Source organism: Plectrocnemia conspersa, unplaced genomic scaffold (genome assembly GCF_051122295.1).
Source record: "Plectrocnemia conspersa isolate PC_06_02 unplaced genomic scaffold, ASM5112229v1 ptg000014l, whole genome shotgun sequence".
NCBI classification, from domain to species: domain Eukaryota; kingdom Metazoa; phylum Arthropoda; class Insecta; order Trichoptera; family Polycentropodidae; genus Plectrocnemia; species Plectrocnemia conspersa.
The window spans coordinates 18,448,264-18,459,290 of NW_028277178.1; the positions used below are offsets into that span (position 1 = coordinate 18,448,264).

General features: G+C 31.1%; 1 long non-coding RNA gene across 1 annotated transcript; it reads left to right on the forward strand.

Annotated features, from left to right (window-relative positions):
• The first annotated feature begins 5,381 nt into the window (after window positions 1-5,381).
• LOC148226430 (uncharacterized) lies at window positions 5,382-6,321 on the forward strand. The gene is made up of 2 exons (XR_015812282.1): window positions 5,382-5,869; window positions 5,939-6,321. It is a non-coding gene; the product is annotated as an uncharacterized LOC148226430 (long non-coding RNA).
• The last annotated feature ends 4,706 nt before the right edge of the window (window positions 6,322-11,027 follow it).

The window sequence follows — 11,027 nt, forward strand, 5'->3', positions numbered from 1 at the left end:
CTTTCGAGCGCGAGCGGCGAGATACTTCCCCTTTCGCTCTCTCGCGTGTTAAGTGACGAGAGTGAGAGAGATAATGATATGGTTTTTCGCAAACTGAGATAGAACGAGTATCTCGGTTCAATTTCAATATGGGCGTAGGCGTTCTTCACGATCGCTGCACTATGTGGTATTTGCCCGATCTGGACGCCCAAAATTATTTCTCCCCTTTAATTGATTCCATAAGTGCTCTTAGTCAAATATATGATTTTATAAGTGTTAAAAAATACATTATAGAAAAAAAACTTTTTTAAAAATAAAATAAAAAAATCAACTTTTTTTTTATTTTTCATGAAATAATTCATGCAATTTTATTTTAAAAAGTATTTAAAGTATTTCTTTAATTGTAAGCCCGAGGAAGAGGAATTTCGTGTTGAACGGTCGTGCGAATTTCGCCGTGTAAATGTCACAAATTTGCTGTTTTTTATTAAGAAAAACTATTTGACTAGCATTTTATCATACTCGGTATCGTTTTTCTTAAATATGTGTATATTTGCTGATTCTAAACAAATTTTTATTTTATTTTATTAGTACGCGATCCACAATTTGACGTTTACTGATTTTACCACGGTAACCATATTATTAAAAAATTACAATCATTACAAAGCTGTATTTTAAATTTGACGTTAACACGTTACCTATTTAAAAAGTTATAATGGTTTAAAAGGTTTAGGTCCTAACTTTCGCGACTAAGCCCCGTCCCATTTTTAAGAATAATGCATTTTTAAGGTATGCAATGTGTTAAAAATCGCAAAAATCCGCAGTCAATTTTACATGTATCATAAAGAGAAAGACCTAAGCTATATATTGTATATAAAATCTAGATTAAAAAGTGGTGGGAAATATAACTAATGAACTCAAAATTAAAAAAAAATATAGGAAAAAATACTAAAAAATGGAACTTATTCAAAATAATATTGCGTGTTTAATATGACAGCTATTGCAAGAAAGAGCTATGAAACGTAGAAACACTTACCTGCTTTATCACAATCAATGGTTTGAATTGTTCACTGTACTTAAATAAAATAATAATAATTGCCCAATGTACGAGTTGCGAAAAATTATCAGCTTTACAGAGCAACTTTTTTTTTTATCGGCGCTTAAATTTTCATAGTCGATTTTAATCGAAATACCACACCGTGCGCAATTTATACATTTTGGGGGCAGTGTGGACGCTACTCGGAAGTCGGCGACCTTGACCATATTCGGTAGACCTTTGGGTTCGGTAACTTCCAGAGAGTGAAGTGCAGGCATTACACTTTAGGCGGAGTAGTTTTAAATATAAATACTTCCATCGATGACTTGGGAGCAGGGATCAAAATTTTCTATCCACATTGGCAAAGTTTCTGAAAAGGTGTCGTTATGTTATACGGAGCGCGCGTCACTCCAATAATTTATTCACGATTCACGTTCTGTGTGGTATTATTCTTAAAACTTGCGTTTATTTATTGTGACCAAAATGATCATTCATCATAAAGGAAACTAGATAATAACGTAAAGGATAGGATCACGCAAAAGCCCTCGTTATCACCAGAAAAATCACATAAATAACACGCAAGTGTTCTAACTATAAATATTTTCCTTCATTGAATAAACGTTTCTTTATTCTGAACACCTTAAAAAAGTAATAAAAGAAAATATGTTTAGGTCCAACAAAGATGTGCTGTAAATGATGCGTGAGTGCTCACAAAGATTTTTTTTTTTTTTTTTAAAAGTATTTGTTTTTTGATTTTTTCTTGTGTTAATTAGTTACTTAGCTTTTTTAAATAAATGTTCCTCAAAAGTGTTTTTAGTATTAACTTAAATTAAATTAGTAAAAAATGTTTATTCTGCTAATTGATGTAATGAAATATTATAATCCAATACACAAATCAATGATATAGCGATAAAAGTATTATACTCTTAGAAAGGCTCTTATCAAAAATTAATTATTTCACTTCTGTGTTGCGACGGGTAGCGCGGTTGCTTGTAATAAATAATCTATGTCGCCCCACCGAGCGACAAGATTGGACAGCCCTGTTGCATTAGTCAATCGGACGCCAGGGATATATCATTTCGGAATCGCGGCCAGTCAACGCGACCCAGTGCGGGGCCATTACGAGTGAGCACGACGGCCATTATTAACGCCGAGCGAAGCCGATATTTACGCGCTGCGGCCGCAATTTATTATTTCAATACGATTGGCAAAAATTATTGGCCGCTTTGACTTTTTAAAAGCAATCATTATTGGCCGACTGTAAAAAAATATTTAATACTCCGGTGCGCTTGGCCAGGGGCGGCGCGTGAAAAACGACAGGTTGAAATATTCAATTGGCACGCCAAATTGACGCCTTGTTGAATATATTTTTAATTATGTATTACATAGTTTTTTTAGTTAGGTTGCTGTATACTTATTTAAATAATTTAATATGGTTACTATAAAAAAATGTGATTGAATTTTAATACATTTTAAAATGATTTTTTATTTTACGTCTCTCAACATATATTTTTTATTATTATTTTAATTATTAAATATAGAAAAATATATATTATATATAAAAAATAAATTGTGGTATTAAATTAGGATATAATTAAGTTTGAAATAAATATTACTAAAGCGGTTAATCATTTTATAATATTGTATAGTAGACATATATTGAACAATATTTCCGTCGTTGTTTAAATTTAAGTATACTTATAATGTTACGGTTCACGCTCCATCTCGATTAATCGAAGGCGATTGTAATTAACAAAATTATATTATTATTATTATTTGCGTGTATTACATATTAATCACTGTATGAAGGCGTACATAATTATATACCTATCAACATATTTTAAACATAATGTTTCCTTGTTCGCAAAAATAAATTAAGCATATTATATAACACTAGAGGTGAGTCAAATGATCACAAATAATAAAGTCATATCAACGAATTATTTTTATGATTGATTCGCATTTTAGAGGTGGTAATGTATTACCTGTTTCTGTCTATAATCCTTCAACATTTTTTTTTAAATTAAATTATTAAGTAGATCTATATTAATAATTCTTAGCCATAGATCAGCCTTAAATCATTATTTTTAGACTGCAAATATTATATTTCAACAGTGCATAAGAAGCATATTATCCTTATATTGCAATGGCGTCATATTTGTTTGTGTCAGCTTTCCAAGTTTTCCGGACGTGTTTGCGGAACATAGTCGCTTTAATTTTATTTCACGTCCGATCCACGATTTCAACCGACCGACATCCGAAACTCGATTAAGCGTTCACGTAAGCTGGAAATTATTTAAATGCTGAATGTTCCGCCGGCGTTTTAATTAATTCTTCAAATGTTGTGTGTCACTGGCGGTGACTGCTTGTTTTGCGAGCACAAAGAGTGTAATTATTGGTTTTTACACTGGCGGCGGTAATAAACGGCGGAAAAACCTCATAATTTATTTTATACGCTTCAAAGGTAATAATAAGCGAATTTAACATGCGAACGACAGCTTGCACTCGACAAAGGCGGCGCGTGAACAACGAATATATAATACATACTAAATTGTGTATCACTGTTAATTTTTAATTATTAATAATAATGTATATAGATTTAAAGTACGTAAAATATCTATACCATACAGTGTTCATAGTAGTTTAATATCAATTTATATAGAAAATTCTAGAGCCAGTACCAGTGCAAATGCGAGTATGATTTTATATATAATATATATATATATATATATATATTTATATTTTTTTTTGGAATATTTTGAAACAACAGCCCTAGAAAAATCGATTAAAAAACCAAAAATCTGGTTAAGATATGTTGATGACATATTTGCAGTGTGGCCCCACGGAAGAGAGGACTTGGATGTGTTCCTTAATTTTCTCAGCACCCAACATCCGAAAATAAAATTTACTATAGAAATTAAAGAAAATTGCCAATTACCCTTTCTGGACACACTAATCATAAAAAAAGAAGAAGGCTATCTAGGACACACAGTATTCCAAAAAAGTACACACACCAATAGGAATCTACATGCAAATTCCCACCATCATCGGGCACAGATCAAATCGATAGCAACCTCTCTATTCAATAGAGCTAAAATATTAGCCGACAAAGAACATATCGACGATGAACTTAAAACCGTGAAAATAGCACTACAATCAAATGGTTTTATAAAAGAAAACTTGAAAGAAACAAAGAAGAAAACAAAGAAAATGGAAACAAATTACATAGAACATGCACGTCTTCCATACATCCAAGGGGTAACAGAAAAGATCGAAAGAACCCTAACGAAGCACAAAATTAGAACTATTTTTCAGTCCACAAACAAAAATAGTTCAATGCTTCCTAACGGGAAAGATCATCTAAAAAATGAATCCCAAGGGGTATACAAAATCTCATGTGCAGATTGCGAAAAAATCTACATTGGACAATTTAACAGACACATCGCACACAGAGAAACGAGCATAAAAATGATGTAAAAAAATTCAAGAGCAATTCTACTTTAGCCGAACACAGAAGACCATAAGATTGATTTTAGCAGCACGAAAACTATAGCTAATATAAAAAACCCTTTTGTTCGTACGAAACGAGAAGCACTCGAAATAGAAATCCACAAAAAATCGCTATGAACAAAAGAGATGATAGTAGCATATTATCAAAATCTTGGTTTCCGGTTTAGAGTTATTACGAAAAATAAAATCACAAAAAAATGCCACCGGCCTCATTGCCACACCATTAGACAAAAACATTAACACAGACACAAATGACTCATCCAAGACAAATGGACAATTCGTGATCATGGCCGGAAAATCATGGCCGAAATATAGAATACAAGTAAGCATAAATCGCGATGAGTCCCGAAATTTAAAAAATAATTATACTCGAGAAAATCTAAAAATCCATATATATATATATATATATATATATATATATATATATATATATATATATATATATATATTAAAAAAAATTGTATTTACGTGTTTTGTTCGCGTTTATTATCTTTTTTTTTAATGAGTCTCTCTCTATATTTCGCCGGAGATTGTCCCAGCATCCTCAGTAGTTTTCACTTTATTTTTATCGAGTACACTTTTTTTTACATCGCGCAGGTCAGGATTTTTAATTCGCACTTTTTTATTGGTTTTAATTTTAAAAACACCTAAGTTTGAATGTTATTACCTTCACTGCTCCGCGGATAGGAGCATACTAAAAATTTTTTATTCGATCGTTTGTAGTATTGTTACAAATGTTCAATCGTTTAAAACAGTATACAGCACGTTACTGATATTATTATTAAATTGTTTATAATTTACGCGATATTATATTTAAAAAAATTGTATTTACGTGTTTTGTTCGCGTTTTTCTTTTTTTTGAATGAGTCTCTCTCTATATTTCGCCGGAGATTGTCCCAGCATCATCAGGAGTTTTCACTTTATTTTTATAGAGTACACTTTTTTTACATCGCGCAGGTCAGTGTTTCTCATTTGTGTTTCTGCTTGGACAAGTTTTAGGTAAAGGATGATTATATTAAGAAATCTAACAGTAAAGCACCCCCTTTATATTATATCTTTACGTGTAATACGACACTGAAAGAGCCTGTATTTATATAAGTAAAAATGTTATTATTTTACAAAATATTGTGTAAATAAAGCATATAAATGTTATCTTACATATAACACAGAAAACAATTCAGAAAGAATTGTGAAAGATCAAATGAAGAGAATAAAAAATCTGACATTTTGTTACATCAAGCGATTCGAGAAGGGAGGATCAGATACAGTGACGTCACGTAAGAATTTGCAGTGGAGGGACTGCCGCAATAAAAGTTGAACAACATTTTCTTAATAAAACTAAAATATGTAAGCTTATCAAGTTGACTAAGTTACATACATAAACATATTTAAAACAGCAACATTGTTAATGAACAGAGACAACTATTAATCACAAGAATTGGCAGACAACCAGACCGAGACCGAAACAAACAGCAACAACAACCACGAAAGACCTCAACGGATGATCCAAAGGACAATTGGACACTATTTGCCTTTGGAATATTATACAACTTAGAAATAAACTGTTGCCAGCATTTTCCGGCATCTATTTAAGCTGCAAATTCACGCTACTTCTGCCTCAAACCCGGAAAGATTGCTTAAAATAAATAATCTATACTTTTACAATTGGTGAAGCCACTCCATTCGTAATTTTTCATCCACATAAGTAATGAGTACTTATTGGGTGAAAAAAATTACTTACGTGTGACCCTTTCAATGTTATTGTTAATACTTAATTATAATTTACTTGAAATATACTTGAGTGACTTTGCTTGTTGGAAATAATGGCAACTTAATATTATACCCTACTTTTATGTTTGTTGCTACAAATAATATTATGAAATGAAATAAGAGGACATTTACATATTCATAGCTCTTCATTATTATTAGTACTTTATTAAATAAAATACTCTACAATTATATGTTGATTTTGATTAACAAACATCTAATTACATATCACTACTATCTACGCACATTACAAATTATGTATATTATTAAATTTATTTGTATTCTGATATTATCAATTTTTTTGTGGTATTTTGTTAATTATCCTGTGTATAATTTACTATAATTCATATTAATTTTATCGCGTATAAATGATGAAATATACATATAGATATGAGTTATAAATTAATAAAAAAAATCTCGGAAATAATTAGTTTCGGCGTTCGTCAACAGATGGTATCACGCGACTGAATTTCGTAATATATAATAAACTTTCACGAAGCATTTTGAACAACGTTAAAAATTCATCACTGACTAACACGGCGCACTAATAAAAATGCAAAGTCGCAGTTACTACGACGTAGTTTCAGACCTTAGCGTGAGCGTAGTTTAGCGCAAGTTACTCCTTTGTTTAACGCGACTGGATGAGGCACAATGCAATTTTCCTCCCTGAGGTGGACGGAGGAGTCCACTTATGACTTACGGCCAGCATGCAAACAAAAATGAAGGCCATAAACATATCACCGTCTACTTTATGGCCCGCCGTAAATCTCCCTCTTCGGGGTCCCTCAAGCAGGGCCAGAAGAACACACATAGCAATTATAACGCAATATATTTCAACTTGCGCCGCCAAGGTTAATAACATAAATAATTGGCTGCGAGGACTCACCTGTGTGACTCTTGTGTTAAAAATCTCTGGGCCATAAATTTCATACTCAGGCTTTAAATGGCGAATTCATTACGGACACCTTTGAGCGCGATAACTTTTAAAATAGGTTTATAAAACGACCAATTCGTTACCTCACTTAAACTTATTATTTTCCTTCTGTAGAGATATTCTTACCAATTCAAATCTAATATTAGAAACTGTTTAATATTTATGTATATAATATATATACATAAATATTAATTAAATTATAAATAAAAAAGGGCAAAACATAAATAAATACTTAAAATTAAATAAATTTATATTTTCCAACAGTTTTTTTTTGAGAAGGTTTAATCAGTTGTCTAACACAAATTATGTACAGTAGATAAGCTCTAATACCAATATACATATAATTGTAATCTGTCAGGTTTTCAATGAGGTATTTCAGAAAATTGTATTGTAAATGTCACCTATTGATTACCCTCAATCACATTCAGATTTAACCTAGTTTAAATTCCACAGAAAATTGATTCATGTTGCAAAAATATTTAGAAAAATTGCTTAATATATACCTTTTTAGGGCCTTTTTCATATTTTTTTCCTAGATTTATCCTTATATCTAAGAATATTTTTATTCTTATATCTACTGCTTTAATCAAATTATTGGGTAACAACATTACTGATTTTTCTTTACCTAATAATAATAGTGCAAAAATATTCATGCTGTACAAATTTCAAAAATAATTTAGGACAGTTTTATAATCCACTACCTCCACTGTTCCATTAATAAAGTGGATACCTTATAAGAAGCATCCATAGATCATTTTTTGACTGCATACAATTTTCTAAGCTACATACTTTTAACTCCCTTCATTAATTTTTGTATCATATGTTTCGCTAACACTCACTAGTAATATTCACTTCACCATGGGTTTTTATTTTATACCATTAACCGTATTTATTAAACCTACTTCTTAATTTTTTTACAGTCTTAGAACTGATTGGTTTAACGTACATTCTGTAAATTTTGACTTGAAGATTTTTTTACTCGAACCAGTAGATGATTTATCATTATTTTTTTATAAATAGTTTCACAGCAAAAGCTAATGGACATCCTTCCAAATGAGTGATGAAAGTTTCAACCAAAGATAATGGATATATCTTGAATTTTTAATATTTTTAAATGGATGCGTTTTTACAATCGATTCTATGAATGACAATTTGTAAATATTTCGTAATTTAACTCACGTGTTCGCTTCATCGCAGCTTCGTGCCCAAGGCCATGCTGAGTACAATACTGAGTACAATAAAAAAATATTTATTTTTAGATTCTTCTTCTTTTTATCGGTTTAGAGAATAGCCATATCATCTTCCGTTGTAATCTGACAGACGTAAGCCCAATGCGTTACAACGGGTAAATCTGTACCAACTGAGTAAGTCAATCAGATATAATGAATACCTACAACAAAGTATTAACTACTAGACTGAGAGTCTGGAAATCGGTATTTATAATATTTATAAATAATATTGGGGCGATTTTTTTTAATAATAGCGTATTTTTTTAAATTAAAATTTCGAGTGCTGCTGCTGGGGTTCGAACCTGTAACCTCAGTGTTATTAATCTGAGACGTTACGGACTACGCTATTCCGTCCTTAATATTATTAATAAAATGTTTTATTATTAACACCCGTAATGCAATAAATCCGAAGCCAAGCATATGAGCCGGAATTAGCTGCTTGTCGTCATGTATTGTTTTAAGAAGCTATGAAATGAGCGATTCTATCGTTTTTTGGTTATGTTTTTTAAACAGTAAATAAAACATGTAATGTAATTAGATAAGATACATTTTTTATAAAAATTTAATGGTAGTTTTAGAGCTCTCACATTAATATCATAAACTTGAATCATCTTCAGTAACGGTCATTGCAGATAAAAATAATGAAAAACACTGAAACGTTCAATTCAAGGACAAAATTAGAATATCATATTTCTGGTTTACCATAATATTATATCATAGCCGTTAAGCATAACCGATCAATTGCCGTTTTAAAGGTAGACAAGGCTATGATTTATTTGACCGTATTTCCTTAAGGTTGTCATCATTTTTTAATTAATGGCAAACTTACGCTTGGCAACGCACCGTTATCGACGCATTTTATACGAAAGCTTCGTGTAAATTACACACTTTAAGTATGAGTTATTATTGATAACCGAGCTTAGTTCGAGATTAACGTCATAAATCTTACGTTATTGACGTTTCGCGCCTTCCTGTTTAATCATTCGGTTCACAATTAGTGCGTTCATAACGGGTCGTATATTTTATAATGCATACCATAAAACACACGCAGTGAAATTATATTATAAACAACTAATAAAAAAAAAACAATGGCGTACATAAAAATATTACTTTTAATTTAGTGTTATTCGTTGGAACACAAAAATACTAATTGACGTTTTTTACTCGGTAACTATATTTTCATAGCGTATGCTTTTATTTCGTATATAATTACCGACAATACATACATACAAATTTATGAATAAAGGTAATTGCAGCACATTAATAAATTTAATTGTACAATAATTTATAATTTAATAACCATCGGTTGCATTGGCAACGTATAGCAGTGCGATTGAAATTAATTAATAATTACATTATAATGATTGGTTGTTCGTATATTTCAGTGAATAATATATTAAGGACATTTGTATGTTAAGCTACTAAAATACATTTTAATTATTGAATTTTTAGGTTCTGAGATAATTGTAATGATGAATTTACAATATATGATTCGACTAAATATTATATAATATTACTTTAAATTGAAAAACATCTAACATATTCATAAGAATATTCAATAATAATCCATTAAAATTGTGATATGACTTCAAATGAAAAATATCATTTACGAGATAAGAGCATTTATAAATATGTATCTTTTCAAAGCTTAACATCTTGAGAATAAAAATTCAATTAAAACATTACAACTAATCTTTAAAAGCAGATATTAAACTTTTATTTTATTTCATAATTGACTAATCTTAACATTATTTTTCAAAAGCTTTTACGGCATATGGTCTTTATTTACCCAGCTAGTCTTATGTTTTTCTTACTTAGTTAATGATTGATCGCCTAAATTATGGCAAAAACCCGAAATTCACAAATCTCGCCGTAATTGTAGTATCGTGTTGAAAAAAATCGAAGTTGCGTGATGGATTGAGTGCGATCCTCGCGGAAGGGCCCAGGATGTAGATAATCGTTGACCCTAATGAGCTCCATAAATCAGCCCAAGACCCGAGCGTATGAAAATATTCACACTTTTTATTATTCATTGGCGTGATACATCAGCCGGCCGCGACAAGGGCATCCTTGCCACCCTAGGGGGTGGATAAAGGGCGGTGCAAAAAAGGCCACCCGACCATTTGACAATGTCCACGATCCCACTTAAATTATAAAGCGCGTCAGGGTTGTTCCTTGACAGCCGATAAAAGCAAACATAAATCCACCCGGGCAGAAGTGGCAAAAAGTGGCGATCTGCAAACTCGAACATGACCCTCCTTTTATATTATTCAAATCCTATCCGGCCTTGATATATAACGGCGAGACCTTTTCGCGGTCTTCAAATATCTTCTATTCAGGGATTTTTTTTGTGACGTCGCCGTGCCATACGTTTTCGCTGAATGCGTGCGGACAAAAAGATATGTAGTAAAGCCATAGTCGATTAGCAATAAAGACTTTATTATATTTTTTTAATTTGTTTTTAAAGAAAAGAGTGTAGAATTAAAAAATGGTAGTTGATTCATATCACTACATATTTTATTTTCTATTATATTTAAATTCAAGCATAACTAAAAATATTATTTCATATTTAAAA